This window comes from Eschrichtius robustus, chromosome 11 (assembly GCF_028021215.1).
Source record: "Eschrichtius robustus isolate mEscRob2 chromosome 11, mEscRob2.pri, whole genome shotgun sequence".
Lineage (NCBI taxonomy): Eukaryota > Metazoa > Chordata > Mammalia > Artiodactyla > Eschrichtiidae > Eschrichtius > Eschrichtius robustus.
Window position 1 is genome coordinate 107,154,641 of NC_090834.1, and position 21,687 is coordinate 107,176,327.

Below are 21,687 nucleotides of genomic sequence, written 5' to 3' on the forward strand. Positions count from 1 at the left end.
CACTTTGTGCCTTGCGTTTTCCTCCATCATCTAATTTAATCATCAGTCACCAAAGTTAATAAGCTAGGTGGTGCTATCCTCATTTTACGTGGGACCAATTGAGGTTCAGAAATTTAACAAGTCCTGGGATTGGCACCAGATCTCTCTGACCCAATATTCGCGTACCGTTAACCTCAATCACCTTTACCACCACCTGTTGACCTGAATTGGCCTGACCAGTTTAGCTTGTAACCTGTCACTGAGTTGGCTCCCCCATAAGGCCGTCTATGACTGTCTAGTGACTACGTCCAGTAGCCAGCTTTCAGTTCTTGCCTGACTCAACCTCTCTCTCCTTCTTAAAAGTCTCCTCCCTGAGCTTCTGTCTCCTCCCACATGCCTCTGCTTTTCTCCCCAGCTATGTCTCTGTCCCCTTCCTTTTACTTAAATGCTGTCCACATTGGCCACTTCTGTCTGCTTTCCCTGCATGATCCTCTCTGCTCCCCCTGCATGATCCTCTCTGCTCCTGTGGTTTCAATACCCCTGCCCTGTTGCTGATGACTCCCATGTGAGGTCTTCAGCTGGGCTCTCTCCTGCTTTAAAAAAAATTCAGTGTCCCTAGTCCTCCACCCCAACCCCAGCTCCAGAAACGTGGGCATCACACCATCTCCCTCTCGATCTGCCCCCCACATCCGAACTGGTAATTAAGTTATTTATTCAGTTGTCTGCAAATACGTATCCCATGCTGCCTGTTCTAGTAACTCAGTGAACAAAGCAAAGATCTTTGCCTTTGTGAAGCTTCACCCTAGTAGATGTGGTGGACGATAATATACATAATGTAAGTGCATTATCCAATATGTTGGAAGGTAATAAGTGCTGTAGGGGAAAAGTAGAGCAGAACAAAGGGGACCAGGAGTGTGGTGGGGTGCTTGAAGCAGGTTGCAGTATCAGCGAGAAGATGACATTTGAGCAAAGAGTTGAAGGAGCTGAGTGGATGTCTGGGTAGAGTTGCAGCTAGGTAAGGGTGGACCAGTCCTGGTTTGTTGGAGGAGGTGAGTGTGGCTGGAGTAGAAATAGCAAAAGGGTGAGTAGTAGGAGAGGGGGGCAGGGCCAGAAGGTGCTGGCCATTATAGGGACTTTGATTTTTACTCTGAGTGACATGATGAGCCACTGGAGGGTGTTGAGTAGAGGTGTAACATGTCCTACCTAGGTCTAAAAGGATCGCTCCAGCTCCTGTGCTGTGGGACGTTGTGGGGTGGAGGACAAGGGTTTGGAGCAAGGAGATCAATTAGGAGGCTCTTGCAGTATATCAGGCAAGATACTGGCTTAAAAAAATGCACAACGTGAGAGTTGCAAGTTAAGTTTTATTTGGGTCAAAGTAAAGACTGCACCCCAAGAGACAGCATTTCAGATAGCTCTGAGAAGCTGCTCTGAGGAGACAAAGGGGGGGAGCCCAGTTATATAGAGGTTTGGAACAAAGGGCAGGTAGTCTGAACATCAAAAGATTATTGTTAATTAAAGAAAACCAGATATATCAAGTTAAGGAATTTAGTGCTTTTCTATGTATGGGAAGATGCAAGAGTCTGGGCTCACTGAAATCATTCCTTTGATATGCACCTCAGCTATCTGGGGCCAGTATCCTGTGTTTTCACATCCTGAGTTTCCTCAGGGCTCACTGGCTCACGTTGGATGGCTGCAATCGTTGATGGCTGTGACATCCTTTGTTTACTGATATGGCAGGAAATAGTCCATTTATCAATATTCCATTTATCAATATGAAGTTCTATTGAGTCTATCTCCTGAGTGTCTCTAGAATTTATTCTTTCTCTTCCATCTTCATCTCCTAGGCCTAGTTCAGACCAGCATTATCTCGTGCTTGGGCAAATGCAACAGTCACCTAACTGATCTCCTTTCCTACACTCTCCTCCCTATTAACTGTCCAAGCAGTGGCAAAAAAGATCCTCTGACACCTCAGTACATATCTTGCCTCCCTTTCCCAAACACTGCCCTTCAGGCCTATGCCCCATTTCTGGGGGGTCCCGATGCACCATACATACCATGACCCAAGTGGGACCCTCAACTTTTTAAAAAGCAAATAATTAAATTTTGGGGGCTGCGTTGGGTCTTCATTGCTGCACGTGGGCTTTCTCTAGTTGTGGCGAGTGGGGGCTACTCTTCGTTGCAGCACGCAGGCTTCTCCTTGCAGTGGCTTCTCTTGTTGAGGAGCACAGGCTCTAGGCGCACGGGCTTCAGTAGTTGTGGCATGCAGCCTCAGTAGCTGTGGCACGCGGGCTTAGTTGCTCTGTGGCATGTGGGATCTTCCCGGACCTGGGATAGAACGTGTGTCCCCTGCACTGGCAGGCGGATTCTTTTTTTTTTTTTTTTTTTTAATAAATTTATTTACTTTATTTATTTATTTTTGGCCGCGTTGGGTCTTCGTTGCTGCACACAGGCTTTCTCTAGTTGCGGTGAGTGGGGGCTACTCTTCGTTGCTGTGGTGCGTGGGCTTCTCATTGCGGTGGCTTCTCTTGTTGCAGAGCATGGGTTCTAGGCACACGGGCTTCAGTAGTTGAGGCACGCAGGCTCAGTAGTTGTGGCTCACAGGCTCTAGAGCACAGGCTCGGTAGTTTTGGCGCACGGGCTTAGTTGCTCCACGGCATGTGGGATCTTCCCAGACCAGGGCTCAAACCCGTGTCCCCTGCATTGGCAGGTGGATTCTCAACCAGTGCGCCACCAGGGAAGCCCTGGCAGGCAGATTCTTTATCCACTGCACCACCAGGGAAGTCTGACTCTCACCTTTTGTATAGGCCTTTCCTTCTCCAAAGACTGTCTTTCTCTTCAATTATCAACACAGTAAACATTGCTTAACTCCTCAGTCTGGATGGGGGCCCCTTCCATGTGTTCCCACAATGCTTTGTGTTTCCCCCATCATGGGGCTTAGCACCCCGTGCTGACATTGGCAATGGACTTAAATCTCACTTGCAGAGGCCCTGAGCTTAAGGATGGAGGCCTGAGTCTTTTTTCCTCACACTGAACAGAAGAAGTAGATTTCCAAGCAAAGACTATCACCAGTGTTAAAGAAGGTCATTTTATTATGATAAAGGGGTCAGTCAATCAAGAAGATATATAACAATCCTAAACATTTGTGCACCTAATAACAGAGCTTCAAATTACAAGTAACAACTGATTGAATTGCAGGGAGATATAGGGAAATCCATAATAATAGTCAAAGATTTTAATAATCTTCTTTCATTAATTGATAGAACAACAAGTAGGCAGAAAATCAGCAAGGATCAAGTAGACTTGAGCAATACTATCAACCACTGGACCTGATTAATATTTACAGAACACTTCACCCAACAAGAGCAGAATACATGTGTTTCTTAAATGCACATAAAACATTTACCATGACACACATATTTGGGGACATTAAACAAGACTCAATAAATTTAAAAGAATTCAACCCACATAAAGTATTTCTATGACCGCAATGGAATTAACTTAGAAATCAATGAGAGAAAGATGCCTGGAAAATCCCAAAATATTTGGAAACAAAACACTTCTAAGTAAGTAATGGATTAAAGAATAAATCAAAAGGGAAACTAGAAAGTATTTTTAACTTAGTAAAAATGAAAACACGCGTAATAGAATTTGTGGGATTCCACTAAAGAATTTGGGGGAAATTTATAGTCCTAAATTCTTATATTAGACAAGAAGAAAGGACTGCTTATGACCTCAGCTTCCACCTTAAGAAACTAGAAAGAGAAGAAAAAAATCAAACCCCAAATAAGCAAAATAAACGAAGTAATTAACTCCAAAAAGGAAATCAATGAAATAGAAAACAGAAACAAAAAATAGAGAAAATCAAAGAAACCAAAAGCTGGTTCCTTGAAAAGATCAATAAACTTGACAGACTTCCTAACCAGATTGATCAGGAAAAAAAGAAAAAGATACAAATTACCAATATCAGGATTGAGAGAGGTGACATCTCTATAGATTCTACAGATATTAAAAGGGTAATAGGGAGTATCATGAACAATTTTATGCCAATAAATTAGACAAATTCTAAGATGAGGAGCAAGGCAAGGGTGTCTGCTTTTCCCACTTCCACTCAACATTATACTGGAGGTCCTTGCCAGGGCAATAAAGTAAGAAAAAAAAAGCATACAGATTTTAAAAGAAGAAATAAAACTGTCTTGGTTCACAGACAACATAGTTTTCTATACATATAATCCTAAGGAAGCCACAAAAAAGTTACTAGAACTAACAAGTGAGTTCAGCAAGGTTGTAGGATAAAAAGTCAATATACAAAAGAAATTGCATTTCTAAATACAGTAAACAATCAGAAATTAAAAATTTTAAAATACTACTTATAGAGCATTAAAATATGAAATGCTTAATGATAAAATTAATGTAAAAATATGCAAGACTTATACAGTGAAAAGTATAAAACATTGCCAAGAGAAATTACATATCTAAGTAAATGGAGAGGTATACTGTGTCTGTGGATCAGAACACTTAACACTTCTATGATGCCAATAAAATAGAGAAGATTAATGAAGTTCAAAGCTGGCTCTTTGAATAAGCTAATAGGCAAAATTCTGGCAAGACTGATCAAGAACATAAAGTGAAGGTAAAAATAAACAATATAATGAATGAAAAAGGGAGATAACCACAGACACAATGGAGATTTAAAAATAATAAGTGTGGGGACTTCCCTGGTGGCATAGTGGTTAAGAATCCACCTTCCAATGCAGGGCACGCAGGTTCAATCCCTGGTCAGGGAACTAGATCCCACATGCATGCTACAACTAAGAGTTCTCATGCCACAACTAAGGAGCCCGCCTGATGCAATTAAGACCCGGCGGCAACCAAAAAAAAAAGAATATTCATCGTCTAACAAAAAAAAATAATAATAAGGGTGTAGTAGGTGCAATTTTATGGTGACAAATTTGAAAACTTAGGTGAAAGTAACAATTTCCTAGAAAACAAAAGATGTGTAAAACTGACCCAACATGAAATAGAAAACATGACTAGACCAATAAATATACTTTTTAAAGTTGCTAAGAGAGTAGATGTATTTTTTTGATATTTATTTATTTATTTGGCCGTGCTGGGTCTTAGTTGAGGCACACGGGATCTTCGCTGCAGCAGGCGGATCTTTAGTTGCGGCATGTGGGATCTAGTTCCCTGACCAGGGATGGAACCCGGGCCCCCTGCATTGGGAGCGCAGAGTCTTAACCTCTGGACCACTAAGGAAGTCCCTCATGCCTGTTTCATAGATGAGGAAACTGAGGCACAGAAAAGTTAAGTGACTTGCCCAAGGTTTGCACAGCTAATAGGGAAAGGCAAAGTCAGGATTTAAAGCAGGCAGTGTGATCCCACAGCCCCCCTCTCACCCTGTGTACTTTGTAGCATGTCCATTTTCTCAATCCCCGTGACAACGCGTTGTTTCATTCATGAGAAAGCAGAGGCTCAGAGAGGCTAAGGGTCTTGGCCTCAGTAACCCTGGAGAGTGGCTGAGCTGGGCCTGTCTGGCTGCCTGACGCACCACAGCCCTCCTAGTCAGCTGCCAGGTCCCACTGCCTGGCCCCCACCCCCCAGTGCCTGTGAGGAGTTCCACCCCCAATCCAAGCAGTGTCAGGGGGCTGAGTCATTCCCAACAGTCTCTGGGCAAAGCCGGGGAACAGCCACCACAAGGCTAGACAGACAGGCCGTCCTCGGAGGGCAGAGCAGGGTCAGGAGCCCAAGTCTCTGCCCGCTGCAGGGTGCAGGCAGCCAGGTGTGAGGCCATGTCAGGACGCAACTCGGGCCACCATGGGCTTCAGGGAAAGGGACATACATTACAGGGGACAGGTCCAGGAACAGCACCTATCACCCAAGTCTAGTACAGACAAAGAAAGGTGTGGCTTGGGCAGTCAGCTGGCACCCGGCCAATCAACACACTTTTCTGGAACCTTTCATGTGTCAGACACGGGGCTGGGTGCTGGGAACTCAGCTGTGAGCAAAAAGACACCTTCCGCCCTCCTGAGCCTTCTTGCCCAGGGTAAGAAATCTGGGGCACACACCTTTCCTCCTACTTCTCACTTGCTCCTGTCTCCTTCCCCTTAGAATAGATGGAGTTTCCCTCTTCCCATGGATTCAGTTGTTTATTCATCCAACAAGTATATAGTGAGTCCCCGCCATCAGCCAGGCCTTGTTCTAAGTGTAGAGAATGCATTTGTGAACAAAATAGATAAAAATCCCTGCCCTCATGGAGCGTACGGTCAATAAAAGACAACAAATACACAAGGGAACACATAGGGAAGTGAGGACTTTGGGAAATCAAGAGGGTAGGGGAGGTGGAGCAGATGAGGAGGACCCTGAGTGTTTGAAAGGAGGAGAGCCAGTTTTCTCTGAGCAGGAGGTGTGTACAGATGTGGATTCAGGTAGATTCAGGAGCAGGAAAAGAGAAAGAGTGTTGGAGGTGAGGAGTGAGAAGTTGTGATTAGTTATCTCAGAAAGATGGAGTAGGAACTTTGTATCGAGCTGCAGTAGGAGTGCCAGGAAGCATGAGTGTCCAAAGAATTTTATGACCTTAGGGCCCCGAGTTCAAAGTGAAGCAACCCTCTGGTTATCTGATTTGTTTTCTCCTCTGTTGCAGGTACTAAGTAGGCGGATGGAAGGGTTCAGCCAGAGTTGGAGTCTCCTAGGTGTGGTAGTTTTAGGATATGTCCATACATTCATGATACCTCTCTTTTCAAGAGGTGGACCCTAATTCCCCTCCCCGTGAGTATAAGCTGGACTCAGTGATTTGCTCCTAACGAATAGAATAAAAGTGATGGTGTGAGGCTTTGGAGGCCTGGTCACCAAAGGCACTTTGCCTTCCTGCTTGCTCTGCCTTGGGTCAATCGCTCTGGAGGAAGCCAGCCGCCATGGCATGAAGACACTCAAGCAGCCCTATGGACAGGTCCACATGCTGAGGAACTGAGGCCAACAGCCAACAGCCATGGCAGTGACCCCCTGGGAAGGGGATCCTCCAGCCCCAGCCAGGCATTTAGACAACTGCAGCTCTGGCCAACTTCACTACAAATCTCATGAGAGACTGTGAGTCAGAACCTCCCAGCTAAGTTGCTCCTGAATTCCTGACCCACAGAACAGCGAGATGAAATGCTTTTTGAAAAAATTTAAGCCCCAAAGTTCTGGGGTAATTTTTACACAACAATAGTTAACTAATACACCAGGTGTCTTGGATAGAGTGAGGAGCGATTGGAGGGTGGGCGTCTACCTGGTAATTCAAGAACCCAGACTCCTTGTATCTGGTGGCCCTACCATTCCCTACGGACTCTTGGAGTTACCTGGAAATCTTCTGCATTTGGCTGGAAGTCAAATGACAGTGAGGCAGATCGTAAGAGAGGGAGGTTTTCAAAGGCCATACCTGGTAATGAATAATAAAAAGTAATGAAAAATGGGATGAGGAAGTGACTTTTAACATGGAACCAAAAGATGATTAGAAGGTAGGAAGGGAGAAAGGAATAAAGATCAGTGGGAAGACCTCTGGCCTGAAAGTCTGGGTGTATTTTAGGAAGCAAAGAGAATCCCAGCGTGACTGGAGCTTGGGGAGAGAGGCTGAGAATGGCCGAAAATGAGTCTGAGGAGGTGGGTGGAGCCAGACGGCGCAGGGTCTGGTAAACAGCCTCTTAGGACTTTATCCAGGGTCAGTGGGAAGAAACTGCGGGTTTCCGCAGGAGATAGCTGAGCGGATCTGGACAGAGCGCCAGCCTGGAGGAGGGAGGGGAGCATCAGTTGGAGCCGGAAGAGTGGTCAGGAAGCTGATGCAGCCGCTCAGGGGGAGATAAAGACAGCCCGCTCTGGGCTGGGCGGGGTGGACAGAGATGCTGAAGGTACAAAGGGCCAGGAGGCAGCATTTGATTAAGTGCGTGCGTGTGTGTGTGTGTGTGTGTGTGTGTGTGTGTGTGTGTGTGTGTGTGTGTGTGTGTGGAGCCGGGGGAGCGGGCTGGCCGAGGGGAGGGAAAGGGCCCCAGCGGGCCCAGTCTTCTATGTGGAAGGTAGAATTATTCTCAAGGACGGGGGAATCCCAGAGACAGCAGGTTTACAGGCAGCATGTTGAGTCCACTTTGTAAAATAATGCAATATTTGATACGTACAAAATAATTGATGTCAAATATACATAAGCAATAGAGTGAAATAATAAACACCCAACTTGAGAAACAGACTATTAGCAACATCGCCGTCTCCCATCACGTCTCCCTGTCTCCCACCACAAGATACCACACCCCCAATTTTATTATTTTTATTTTTAAAAATACCTTTATATAGTGTATTCCTTCAGATGTATCTTTTTTTTTTATTTTTTTTAAATTTTTTGGCCGAGCCACGCGGCATATGAGATCTTAGTTGGCAACCAGGGATGGAACCCGCACCCCCTGCAGGGGAAGCGGGGAGTCTTAACCACTGGACCGCCAGGGAAGTCCCCTATTATTTTTAAATATTAATTATTTTTAAACTCATTACCTTGCTTTTATTTTTCTCATAAACCCAAGTGGTTATTTTATTATAAATATGCTTACAAAAATGTTCCAGTTAATCATTGAAAGGATTTTCTTTTTCAGTGCAAAATTTTTTTAATATACATTTATTTATTTATTTTTTGCTGCGTTGGCTCTTCATTGCTGCACACAGGCTTTCTCTAGTTGCAGAGAGCGGGGGCTACTCTTCCTTGTGGTGGGCAGGCTTCTCATGGCAGTGGCTTCTCTTGTTGCGGAGCACAGGCTCTAGGCTCACGGGCTCAGAAGTTGTGGCACACGGGTTCAGTAGTTGTGGCTCACGGGCTCTAGAGCGCAGGCTCAGTAGTTGTGGTGCACGGGTTTAGTTGCTCCGCAGCATGTGGGATCTTCCAGGACCAGAGCTCGAACCGGTGTCCCCTGCACTGGCAGGCGGATTCTTAACCACTGCGCCACCAGGGAAGTCCCTTCAGTGCAAAATTGACTGCACTCCAGGTAAAGCTGCCAATAACTTGATCCACCTCAGCAACTGGCTCAGACTTTCTGCCCAGCCACTGCCCCTCCCATTGCTTTAACCACTTGTCACCTTCTGCCCCATGGGATCTGTATCACTGGGCAAGGCAAGATGTGCCTCGGCATTCAATGAGATGGTGCAAGTTTTCTCCTCTAATCTATTAAAGAGGTAAATTACATTAATTTCCTTGTCTCTAACCTTGCAGTTTTGGAGTAAATCCAACTTGGGCACCGTGTGTTATCTTGTCTATATATTACCAGGTTCAGTTTAATAATTTGCTTAGGATATTTTACATCCGTGTCTATGAGCCTGCAGTATTTCTTTCTTTTTTAGCTTTTGGTATCAAGTATGCTACTTTATGACATGTGAGAGGGAAGGTCCCTCTTTTTATATACCCTGGCAGGATTTGTGCAAGATAGAATTATTTGTTCTTTGAATGTTCGGTTAATCTTACTGTTGGAGCCATATAGGCCTGGGGTTTTCTTTGGGATAAGATTAAAAAAATTTTATTTTATTGAAGTGTAGTTGATTTACAATGTTGTGTTAGTTACTACTATACAGCAAAGTGATTCAATTATACATATATATACATTCTTTTTTCAAAATATGCTTTTCCATTATGGTTTATCATAGGATCTTGAATATAGTTCTCTGTGCTGTACAGCAGGACCTTGTTGTTTATCCATTCTATATCTTTGAGGTAAGATTTTATCTACTGATTCAATTTGTTTAATATTATAGGACTAATCAGGATGTATATTTCTACTTGTTTTAGTTTTGCTGAGTTTTATTTTCCTACAGGGACTTGTCTATCTTTATATAAATTTAAATATAAACAGTTAAATTGTATAAAATATAAAAGTTGGCATAAAGTTGTTCATAATATCTTCATATTTTTATTGTCGAACCTATCTCCCTTTTTATTCCTGTTATTGTTAATTTATGCCTTCTCTTTTATTAATTTTTTTTATTTTCATTTTTTGTTGTGCCTTCTCTTTTAAAAATTACTCTGAATGCATCTTGCCAGAGGTTTGTCCATTTTATTGGTATCATCAAAGAACCAAATTTTGACTTTTCTGGTTCTTTCCGTTAGTATATGTTTTCTATTAATTTCTGCTCTTTATTACTTTATTCCTTCTATTTATTTAGAGTTACATAAAATTGCAAAAACAGTGCAGAATTCCTGTATACCCTTCACCAAACTTCTTTTAATGGGAACATCTTACACAAGCATATGACAGTTGTTGAAGCTAGGAAATTAACAGCGATACACTGGTATTAGCTAATCGATATATCTTATTTTAATTGTGCCAGTGGTCCCACTAATGCCCTTTTCCTGGTCCAGGATCCAATCCAGGATTCCAAATTGCATGTAATCGGTTATTCATTGTTGTGCAGTAAATACCCTAAAACTTAGCAGCTTAAAACAACAAACATTTATTATCTCCTAGTTTCTGTGGATCAGGAATTTGGGAGCTGCTTAGCTGGGTAGTTCTTGCTCAGGGTCTCTGATGACATTGTACTCATGATGTCAGCCAGGACTGAGGTCGTCTGACGTCTTAACCAGACTGGGGGATCTGCTGTCAAGATGGCTTATTCACGGAAGAGCAGGAGGCCTTGGTACCTCACCACATGGGTCTCTCTGTAGTGATGCTTGAGTGGCCTCATGACAAGGCAGCTGGCTTCTCCCAGAGAAAGTAAGGTTGAAGTTGAAAAGTCTTTTATGATCTAGCTTCAGAAATCACAGGGTGTCATTTCCACAACATCCTATTGGTAAACGGGTCAACCCTATTCCATGAATACCAGGCTCACTCGGAGGCCACCTGGGAGGCTGGCTACCACAGCTGTCCTGTCTCCTTGGTCTTCTCCAATCTGGGACAATATCTCAGATTTCTTTTTATTCTATGAACTTGACACTTGTGAAAAGTATTGGCCAGTTATTTTGTAGAGTATCCCTCAGTTTGGATTTATCAGATGCTTTGTAATGATTACTTTGAGGTTATTCATTTGGGAGAAGAATAAAACAGAAGTGGGGACTTCCCTAGTGGTGCAGTGGTTAAGAATCTGCCTGCCAATGCAGGGGACACGGGTTTGAGCCCTGGTCCGGGAAGATCCCACATGCCATTAAGCCTGTGCACCACAACCACTGAAGCCCCCGTACCCTAGAGTCTGCCTGCCGCAACCACTGAGCCCGCACACCGCAACTACTGAGCCTGCGTGCCACAACTAATGAAGCCTGCACGCCTAGAGCCCATGCTCTGCAACAAGAGAAGCCACCGCAATGAGAAGCCTGCGCACCGCAATGAAGAGTAGCTCCTGCTCGCTGCAGCAAGAGAAAGCCTGCGGCAGCAACGAAGACCCAACGCAGCCAAAAATAAATTAAATTAAAAAAAGAAAGTATAAAATGGAAGTGATGTGTGCTTCTCAGTGAATCATATTGGATGGTATATGATGTTGGTTTGTTTTATTACTGGTCATGTTAACATTGATCACTTGGTTAGGGTGGTGTCTGCCAGGTTTCTCCACTGTAAACTTACTCTTTTCCCATTTGTGATTAGTAAACATCGTGGGGGGGAGATACTTTGAGTTTATGCAAATATCTTGTTTCTCATCATACTTTTGTTTACTAACTTTAGCATCCATCAATGATTCACGCCTGCAACAATTACTACTATGGTATTTGCTTAAGGTGAATTTATTTGTTTATTTATTTTTGAATTTTATTTATTTTTTATACTGCAGGTTTTTATTACCTATCTATTTTATACATATTAGTTTATACATGTCAATCCCAATCTCCCAGTTCATCCCCCGCCCCCCACAGCTTTCCCCCCTTGGTGTCCATATGTTTGTTCTCTACATCTGTGTCTCCATTTCTGCCTTGCAAACCAGTTCATCTGTACATTTTTCTAAATTCCACATATATGCATTAATATATGATATTTGTTTTTCTCTTTCTGACTTACTTCACTCTGTATAACAGTCTCTAGGTCCATCCACGTCTCTACAAATGACCCAATTTCATTCCTTTTTATGGCTGAGTAATATTCCGTTGTATACATGTACCACATCTTTATCCATTTGTCTGTCGATGGGCATTTAGGTTGCTACCATGACCTGGATATTGTAAATAGTGCTGCAATGAACATTGGGGTGCATGTGTCTTTTTGAATTATGGTTTTCTCTGGGAATATGCCCAGTAATGGAATTGCTGGGTCATATGGTAATTCTGTTTTTAGTTTTTTAAGGAACCTCCATACTGTACTCCATAGTGGCTGTACCAATTTACATTCCCACCAACAGTGTAGGAGGGTTCCCTTTTCTCCACACCCTCTCCAGCATTTGTTGTTTGTAGATTCTCTGATGATGCCCATTCTAACCGGTGTGAGGTGATACCTCATTGTAGTTTTGATTTGTATTTCTCTAATAATTAGTGATGTTGAGCAGCTTTTCATGTGCCTCTTGGCCATCTGTATGTCTTCTTTGGAGAAATGTCTATTTAGGTCTTCTGCCCATTTTTTGATTGGGTTGTTTGTTTTTTTAATATTAAGCTGCATGAGCTGTTTATATATTTTGGAGATTAATTCTTTGTTGATTTGTTTGCAAATATTTTCTCACATTCTGAGGGTTGTCTTTTCATCTTGTTTGTAGTTTCCTTTGCTTTGCAAAAGCTTTTAAGTTTCATTAGGTCCCATTTGTTTATTTTTGTTTTTATTTCCATTACTCTAGGAGGTGGGTCAAAAAAGATCTTGCTGTGATTTATGTCAAAGAGTGTTCTTCCTATGTTTTCCTCTAAGAGTTTTATAGTGTCTGGTCTTACATTTAGGTCTTTAACCCATTTTGAGTTTATTTTTGTGTATGGTGTTAGGGAGTGTTCTAATTTCATTCTTTTACATGTAGCGGTCCAGTTTTCCCAGCACCACTTATTGAAGACACTGTCTTTTCTCCATTTTATATCCTTGCCTTCTTGTCATAGATTAGTTGACCATAGGTGTGTGGGTTTACCTCTGGGCTTTCTATTCTGTTCCATTGATCTATATTTCTGTTTTTGTGCCAGTACCATACTCTTTTGATTACTGTAGCTTTGTAGTATAGTCTGAAGTCAGGGAGTCTGAATCCTCCAGCTCCGTCTTTTCCCCTCAAGATTGCTTTTGCTATTCGGGGTCTTTTGTGTCTCCATACAAATTTTAAGGTTTTTTTGTTCTAGTTCTGTAAAAAATGCCACTGGTAATTTGATAGGGATTGCATTGAATCTGTAGATTGCTTTGTGTAGGATGGTCATTTTCACAATATTGATTCTTCCAATCCAAGAACATGGTATATCTCTCCATCTGTTTGTGTCATCTTTTATTTCTTTTATCAGTGTCTTATAGTTTTCTTAGTACAGGTCTTTTACCTCCTTAGGTAGGTTTATTCCTAGTTATTTTATTCTTTTTGTTGCAATGGTGAATGGGATTGTTTCCTTAATTTCTCTCTCCGATCTTTCATTGTTAGTGTATAGGAATGCCAGAGATTTCTGTCCATTAATTTTGTATCCTGTAACTTTACCAAATTCATTGATTAGCTCTAGTAGTTTTCTGGTGGCATCTTTAGGATTCTCAATGTATAGTATCTTGTTATCTGCAGACAGTGACAGTTTTACTTCTTCTTTTCCAATTTGTATTACTTTCATTTCTTTTTCTTCTCTGACTGCCATGGCTAGGACTTCCAAAACTATGTTGAATAATAGTGATGAGAGTGGACATCCTTGTCTTGTTCCTGACCTTAGAGGAAATGCTTTCAGTTTTTCACCATTGAGAATGATGTTTGCTGTGGGTTTGTCATATATGGCCTTTATTATGTTGAGGTAGGTTCCCTTTATGCCCACTTTCTGGAGAGTTTTGATCATAAATGGGTGTTGAATTTTGTCAAAAGCTTTTTCTGCATCTATTGAGATGATCATATGGTTTTTATTCTTCAATTTGTTAATATGGTGTATCACATTGATTGATTTGCATATATTGAAGAATCCTTGCATCCCTGGGATAAATCCCACTTGATCATGGTGTATGATCCCTTTAATGTGTTGTTGGATTCTGTTTGCTAGTATTTTGTTGAGGATTTTTGCATCTATATTCATCAGTGATATTGGTCTGTAATTTTCTTTTTTTGTAGTATCTTTGTCTGGTTTTGGTATCAGGGTGATGGCGGCCTCATAGAATGAGTTTGGGAGTGTTCCTTCCTCTGCAACTTTTTGGAAGATTTTGAGAAGGATGGGTGTTAGCTCTTCTCTAAATGTTTGATAGAATTCACCTGTGAAGCCATCTGGTCCTGGACTTTTGTTTGTTGGAAGATTTTGAATCACAGTTTCAATTTCATTACTTGTGATTGGTCTGTTCATATTTTCTATTTCTTCTTGGTTCAGCCTTGGAAGGTTATACCTTTCTAAGAATTTGTCCATTTCTTCCAGGTTGTCCATTTTATTGGCATAGAGTTGCTTGTAGTAGTCTCTTATGATGCTTTGTATTTCTGCGGTGTCCGTTGTAACTTCTCCTTTTTCATTTCTAATTTTATTGATTTGAGTCCTCTCCCTCTTTTTCTTGATGAGTCTGGCTAAAGGTTTATCAATTTTGTTTACCTTCTCAAAGAACCAGCTTTTAGTTTTATTGATGTTTGCTACTGTTTTCTTTGTTTCTATTTCATTTATTTCTGCTCTAATCTTTATGATTTCTTTCCTTCTACTAACTTTGGGTTTTGTTTGCTCTTCTTTCTCTAGTTCCTTTAGGTGTAAAGTTAGATTGTTTATTTGAGATTTTTCTTGTTTCTTGACGTAGGCTTGTATTGCTATAAAGTTCCCTCTTAGAACTGCTTTTCCTGCGTCCCTTAGGTTTTGGATCGTCGTGTTTTCATTGTCATTTGTCTCTAGGTATTTTCTGATTTCCTCTTTGATTTCTTCAGTGATCTCTTGGTTATTTAGTAACGTATTGTTTAGCCTCCATCTGTTTGTGTTTTTTACGTTTTTTTTCCATGTAATTGATTTCTAATCTCATAGCATTGTGGTCGGAAAAGATGCTTGACATGATTTCAATTTTCTTAAATTTACTGAGGCTTGATTTGTGACCCAAGATGTGATCTATCCTGGAGAATGTTCCGTGTGCACTTGAGAAGAAAGTGTAATCTGCTGTTTTTGGATGCAATGTCCTATAAATATCAGTTAAATCTATCTGGTCTATGGTGTCATTTAAAGCCTCTGTTTCCTTATTAATTTTCTGCCTGGATGATCTGTCCATTGGTGTAAGTGAGGTGTTAAAGTCCCCCACTATTATTGTGTTACTGTTGATTTCCTTTTTTATAGCTGTTAACAGTTGCCATATGTATTGAGGTGCTCCTATGTTGGGTGCATATATATTTATAATTGTTATACTCTCTTATTGAATTGATCCCTTGATCATTATGTAGTGTCCTTCCTTGTCTCTTGTAACATTCTTTATTTTAAAGTCTATTTTATCTGATATGAGTATTGCTACTCCAGCTTTCTTTTGATTTCCATTTGCATGGAATACCTTTTCCCATCCCCTCACTTTCAGTCTGTATGTGTCCTTAGGTCTAAAGCGGATCTCTTGTAGACAGCATATATATGGGTCTTGTTTTTGTATCCATTCAGCGAGCCTTTGTCTTTTGGTTGGAGCAATTAATCCATTCACATTTAAGGTAATTATCGATATGTATGTTACTATTACCATTTTCTTAATTGTTTTGTGTTTGTTTTTGTAGGTCCTTTTCTTCTCTTGTGTTTCCCACTTAGAGAAGTTCCTTTAGCATTTGTTGTAGAGCTGGTTTGGTGGTGCTGAATTCTCTTAGCTTTTGCTTGTCTGTAAAGCTTTTGATTTCTCCGTCGAATCTGAATGAGATCCTTGCAGGGTAGAGTAATCTTGGTTGTAGGTTCTTCCCTTTCATCACTTTAAGTATATCACGCCACTCCCTTCTGGCTTGTAGAGTTTCTGCTGAGAAATCAGCTGTTAACCTTATGGGAGTTCCCTTGTATGTTATTTGTCATTTTTCCCTTGTTGCTTTTAATAATTTTTCTTTGTCTTTAATTTTTGCCACTTTGATTACTATGTGTCTTGGCATGTTTCTCCTTGGGTTTATCCTGCCTGGGACTCTCTGTGCTTCCTGGACTTGGGTGACTATTTCCTTTCCCATGTTAGGGAAGTTTTTGACTATAATCTCTTCAAATATTTTCTCGGGTCCTTCCTCTCTCTCTTCTCCTTCTGGGACCTCTATAATGTGAATGTTGGTGTGCTTAATGTTGTCCCAGAGGTCTCTTAGGCTGTCTTCATTTCTTTTCATTCTTTTTTCTTTATTCTGTTCCGCAGCAGTGAATTCCACCATTCTGTCTTCCAGGTCACTTATCTGTTCTTATGCCTCAGTTATTCTGCTATTGATTCCTTCTAGTGTATTTTTCACTTCAGTTATTGTATTGTTTATCTCTGTTTGTTTGTTCTTTAATTCTTCTAGGTGTTTGTTCTTTAATTCTTCTAGGTCTTTGTTAAACATTTCTTGCATCTTCTTGATCTTTTCAAATTTATTTATTTATTTTTATCTTTGGTTGAGTTGGGTCTTCGTTGCTGTGCATGAGCTTTCTCTAGTTGTGGCGAATGAGGGCTACTCTTCCTTGCAGTGCACCGGCTTCTCATTCTGGTGGCTTCTCTTGTTGCGGAGCATGGGCTCCAGACGTGCAGACTCAGTAGTTGTGGCTCACGGGCTCTAGAGCACAGGTTCAGTAGTTGTGGCGCTCAGGCTTAGTTGCTCCGAGGCATGTGAGATCTTCCCAGACCAGGGCTCAAACCCGTGTCCCCTGCATTGGCAGGTGGATTCTTAACCACTGCACCACCAGGGAAGTCCCTTAACCATTTTAAAAGGTACGATTCAGTGTATTAGGTAGATTCACATTGTACAACCCTCACCAGCATCCATCCATAAAACTTTTTTCCTCTTGCAAAACAAACTCTGTACCCATTAAACAATAACCCCCATTTCCCTCTCTCCTCAGCCCCTGGCAACCACCATTCTACTTTCTGTCTTTATAAATTTGACTACTTCGTACAATTTTTTTAAAAGTCTTTATTGAGGTATCATTCATATACCATATAATTTACTCCGGCAAAGTGTACAATTGAATGGTTTTTAGTATATTCACAAAGTTGTGCAACCAACACCACAATCCAATTTCAGACCAGGGAAGTCCCTATTGTTGAGTTTTAAGAGTTCTTTGTATATATTGAATAACAGTCCTTTATCAGATATCTCTTTTGCAAATATTTTCTCCCTGTCTGTTGCTTATCTCTCATTCTATTGACATTGTCTTTTGCAGAGCAAGAGTTTTTCATTTTCATGAAGTCCAGTTTATCAATTGTTTTTTCACAGATCATGCCTTTGGTTTGGTATTTGAAAGGTCATGGCCTTATACCTTAAACTAATACAATGTTTTTTTTAAAGACTTTTTTTTTTTTGATGTGGACCATTTTTAAAGTCTCTATTGAATTTGTTACAATATTGCTTCTGTTTTATGTTTTTGGCCTTTCAGCCACGAGGCATGTGGGATCTTAGCTCCCCTACCAGGGATTGAACCCACACCCTGTGCACACATTGGAAGGCAAAGTCTTTTTTTTTTTAATATTTATTTATTTTATTTATTTTGGCTGCACCAGGTCTTAGTTGCAGCATGTAGGATCTTTAGTTGTGGCATGGGGACTTCTTAGTTGCGGCATGGGGACTTCTTAGTTGCGGCACACAGGGTCTAGTTCCCCAACCAAGGATCAAACCCGGGCCCCCTGCATTGGGAGAGCAGAGTCTTACCCACTGGACCACCAGGGAAGTCCTGGAAGGCAAAGTCTTAACCAGTGGACCATCAAGGAAGTCCCGTAATACAATGTTATATGTCATTTATATCTCAATATAACTGGGGGAAAAAAGTCATGGCCAAACCCTAGGTGTATGATCCATTTTCAGTTAATTTTTGTAAAGGGTATAAGGTCTGTGTCTAGATTCCTTTTTTTTTTTTTTTTTTTTTTTGCATGTGGATGTCCAGCTGTTCCAATACAATTTCTTGAAAAGACTATCGTTTCTCCATTGTATTGCCTTTGCTTCTTTTCAAAGATAAGTTGACTATATTTATGTGGGTTTATTTTGGGCTCTCTATTCTGTCCCAGTGATCTATTTTCTATTATTTGCCAATACTATACTCTCTTGATTACCTTTTTAGTAAGTTTTAGAATCAAGTAGTGTCAGTCCTCCAACTTTGTGCTTGTCCTTCAATATTATGTTGGCTACTCTGGGTCTTTTGCTTTCCATATAGACTTTAGAATCAGTTTGTTGATATCCACAAATCAGTGTGTTGATATGGGGGGTGGGGTGGGGGTAAGGGGTGTATTATTCAGCCACTGTTCTGTCAGAGGTTGTGCTTAAGCCCCTGTGTTGGTGAGGTTTCTGCCCTGTGTCGATAGGTGTGTATGTGGCTTGGGGAATATTTTCAACTGCCCCACATCCTGCTCTGTTTGCCCCTGAGTGGGTACAGCCTAGTATATGTGCACATCCTTCCCAAGCCCCAGGGTAGGCTGTGATCCAAGGAGGGCTCTTCCTGGCTGTCTCTCTCCCTGATTCCCTCTTAAATGTTCAGTTGCTGTGCCATTTTACTTGTTGATACTAGTATCAAGGAATACCCTCTTAATTGCCCTCCACGAAAATATCGAAGATATATATCATTTTGTTTGATAATACTAATAGTTAGTTCCTTCAGGCAAAATGATGGAGCTCTTTATCTTTATGGCCTGCCTTTCCACCTGGGCAGAACCTCTGCCCCACCCTACAGAAACTGGGGGTGGGGAAAGCAGCCCATTTTCCATGAGTGACACCCCTGCTCTACAAGCTGGTGGGAGTGGGAGGTAGTAGCCCCTGGTCTTCTTGACTTTTCTCTCCTGGCATGGAATCTCTGTCCTAGGAGAGAGCTGGGGCATAAGCCATGGGGATCCAGTATTTTAAGCCTGTCATACCCAGACAGTAGAGCTTCTTGCCTGCAAGTGTGGGTTGTGTGGGGGAAGAGATGACCTGTCCTCTTTTGCTGCACCTGCCTGCAACAAAGCTTCCACAATGGGGGGATGAGAAACACTGATGGCCTGCCCTTCCTGAGGTGAAAGCTTAGCTCTACACTGACACATGGGACTGGAGTGGGAGAGGGTGCCCCCTGCTTTCTTGGCTGCCCAGAGGGGGAAGAAAGAGAAAGCAGTGGGTGGTAGCTCAAATACCATAGACTCTCACTGTTTTTTTTAATTGAAGTATAGTTGGTTTACAATATTGTGTTAGTTTCAGGTGTACAGTATAGAGATACAGTATTTTTGCAGATTATACTCCATCATAGGTTATTACAAGATAATGGGTATAGTGCTCTGTGCTGTATAGTATATCTTTGTTGCAATCTCACTGTTCTTAGCAAGATTTCCTTAAATGAACGCTTCTGCGTTTGCTGGGTATGCCTTTAGGATAACCTCCAGACTAAATAATTAAGTTAACAAAACTTTTTTTTTCTAGTTCAATAGTTGTTTTACTGCGGAGAATTTCAACTGAACTCCTCATTCTGCTATTCTGAAAATCAGTCTTAAGATTTAAAAAATTTTCTTGTTCCCATGGTTGTTTTCCTCTTGTCATTTATTTGCTATATATGTGCCTTCCCCCTGTTTTCTTGAAAAATTAGCTAGTTGTTTGTCTATTTGTTAATTTTTCCAAATATTCAGGCCTAATTTTTGTTCTCTACTGCATTAATCTTTGCTTTTATCTTTTTTTTTTTTAATGCAGTTCTAAGGATGCGATTTTTTTTTTTTTTAAGGGAACGCTATTTATTTATTTATTTTTGGCTGTGTTGGGTCTCCGTTTCTGTGCGAGGGCTTTCTCTAGTTGCAGAGAGCAGGGACCACTCTTCATCGCGGTGCGCGGGCCTCTCACTATCATGGCCTCGCTTGTTGAGGAGCACAGGCTCCAGACACGCAGGCTCAGTAGTTGTGGCTCACTGCATTGGCAGGCAGATTCTCAACCACTGTGCCACCAGGGAAGCCCCCTGCTTTTATCTTTATTCTTTCCCTCTTTGTGCTTTCTTTTGGTTACTTTGATGTTCTTTTTCTAGTTTTCTTAGAGCTGGGAATTAAATTCATTTCTTTTCATTCTTTTACTTTTAATGATATAAGTGTTTAATCCTATGAATGTTATTCTAATCATTGCTTTAAATGTATCTCATAGGGCTTCCCTGGTTGCTCAGTGGTTAAGAATCCGCCTGCCAATGCAGGGGACACCGGTTTGAGCCCTGGTCCGGGAAGATCCCACATGCTGTGGAGCAACTAAGCCCGTGTGCCACAACTACTGAGCCTGTGTTCTAGAGCCCCTGAGCCACAACCACTGAGCCCACGTGCCACAACTACTGAAGGCCACACACCTAGAGCCCATGCTCCACAACAAGAGAAGCCACCGTAATGAGAAGCCTGTGCACTGCAATGAAAAGTAGCCCCCGCTTGCCACAACTAGAGAAAGCCTGCGTGCAGCAACGAAGACCCAATGCAGCCAGAAATAAATGAATAAATAAATTTATTTTTAAAAATGTAACTCATAAAATCTGATATGTAGTATTTTCATTATCATTATTTTTGGAAATTTTGTATTCCAGTTTTTCACCTAATTAATTTTGTTTTTGTCTTTGTTAATGATTTCTCATTTTATTACATTCTGCTCAGAGAATATTGTTTATAATATTTCCATTTTATTCAACTTACTGATGATTTCTTTGTGACCTAATATATGATTAATTTTTTGTGGATATTTTGTTTCTTTCGATTTATGGTCTTTTTTTCAGGGGGAAGTTTCCTCAGTTGATGTGTACTGGATTTTATTTTCTTTTTTTTGGTTTTTAATAATAGTTCCAAATGGATCTGTTACTCCTCTTCTTGTTCATTTTTTTGTGGTATTGGGGTGCTTTACAAGATTCCTAGCTCTATAGCACACTCTTATGTCAATATAGCAAAGTCCAGACACTTCAGTGGATTTTAATTTGTTTGTCTGGTTGGGGAAAGGGGTTTGTGTCCTCCAGTTTTTTTGTTTGTTTCTCTTTTGTCTTGCAAGACCCTAAATTTTTCCCTTTTGCTTTTTCCCCCTTCATCACTCAGTTGCCCAAAGACTCTTCGACCATTTGGTGTTTTTTTTCCTTTCCCAGAACCTATGTATTTTAAAGACTGACGCTTCAAATCCCACATATTTTTTAGTCCCTTCCCTGTAGTCTACACGCTGATCTCCCAGGGCATTTTCCTATTATTTACAGACTGCAGAGGACGTCGTCTTCCTGATGGAGGTTCTAGATCGACCTTGGGCCCCATTGCCAACTCCCCTCTTCTGTCTCTTCCCCGTTTATTTTGGTACAGAGCCTGGTGGCAGGGCTGTGTGGGGCTGGAGCGCAAGAGGTCCGCACAGCCCTGTGGGGGGCTTTCTTTTTATTTACAGTTATTTTGAAGTTTGGACATTCTCTGCTTTCAAGTTACGCTGAGGCTACGGCAGAGTTTTATTTCCCATTCTTGTTTCGATTTGCTTGGGAAGGAAGCACTGAGAGATGGGGCCCTAGGCAGCCTCCCCGGAAGTCCCGCTGCTTTTCCTTTGAAACTTAAAAAAAAGTTACAAAGG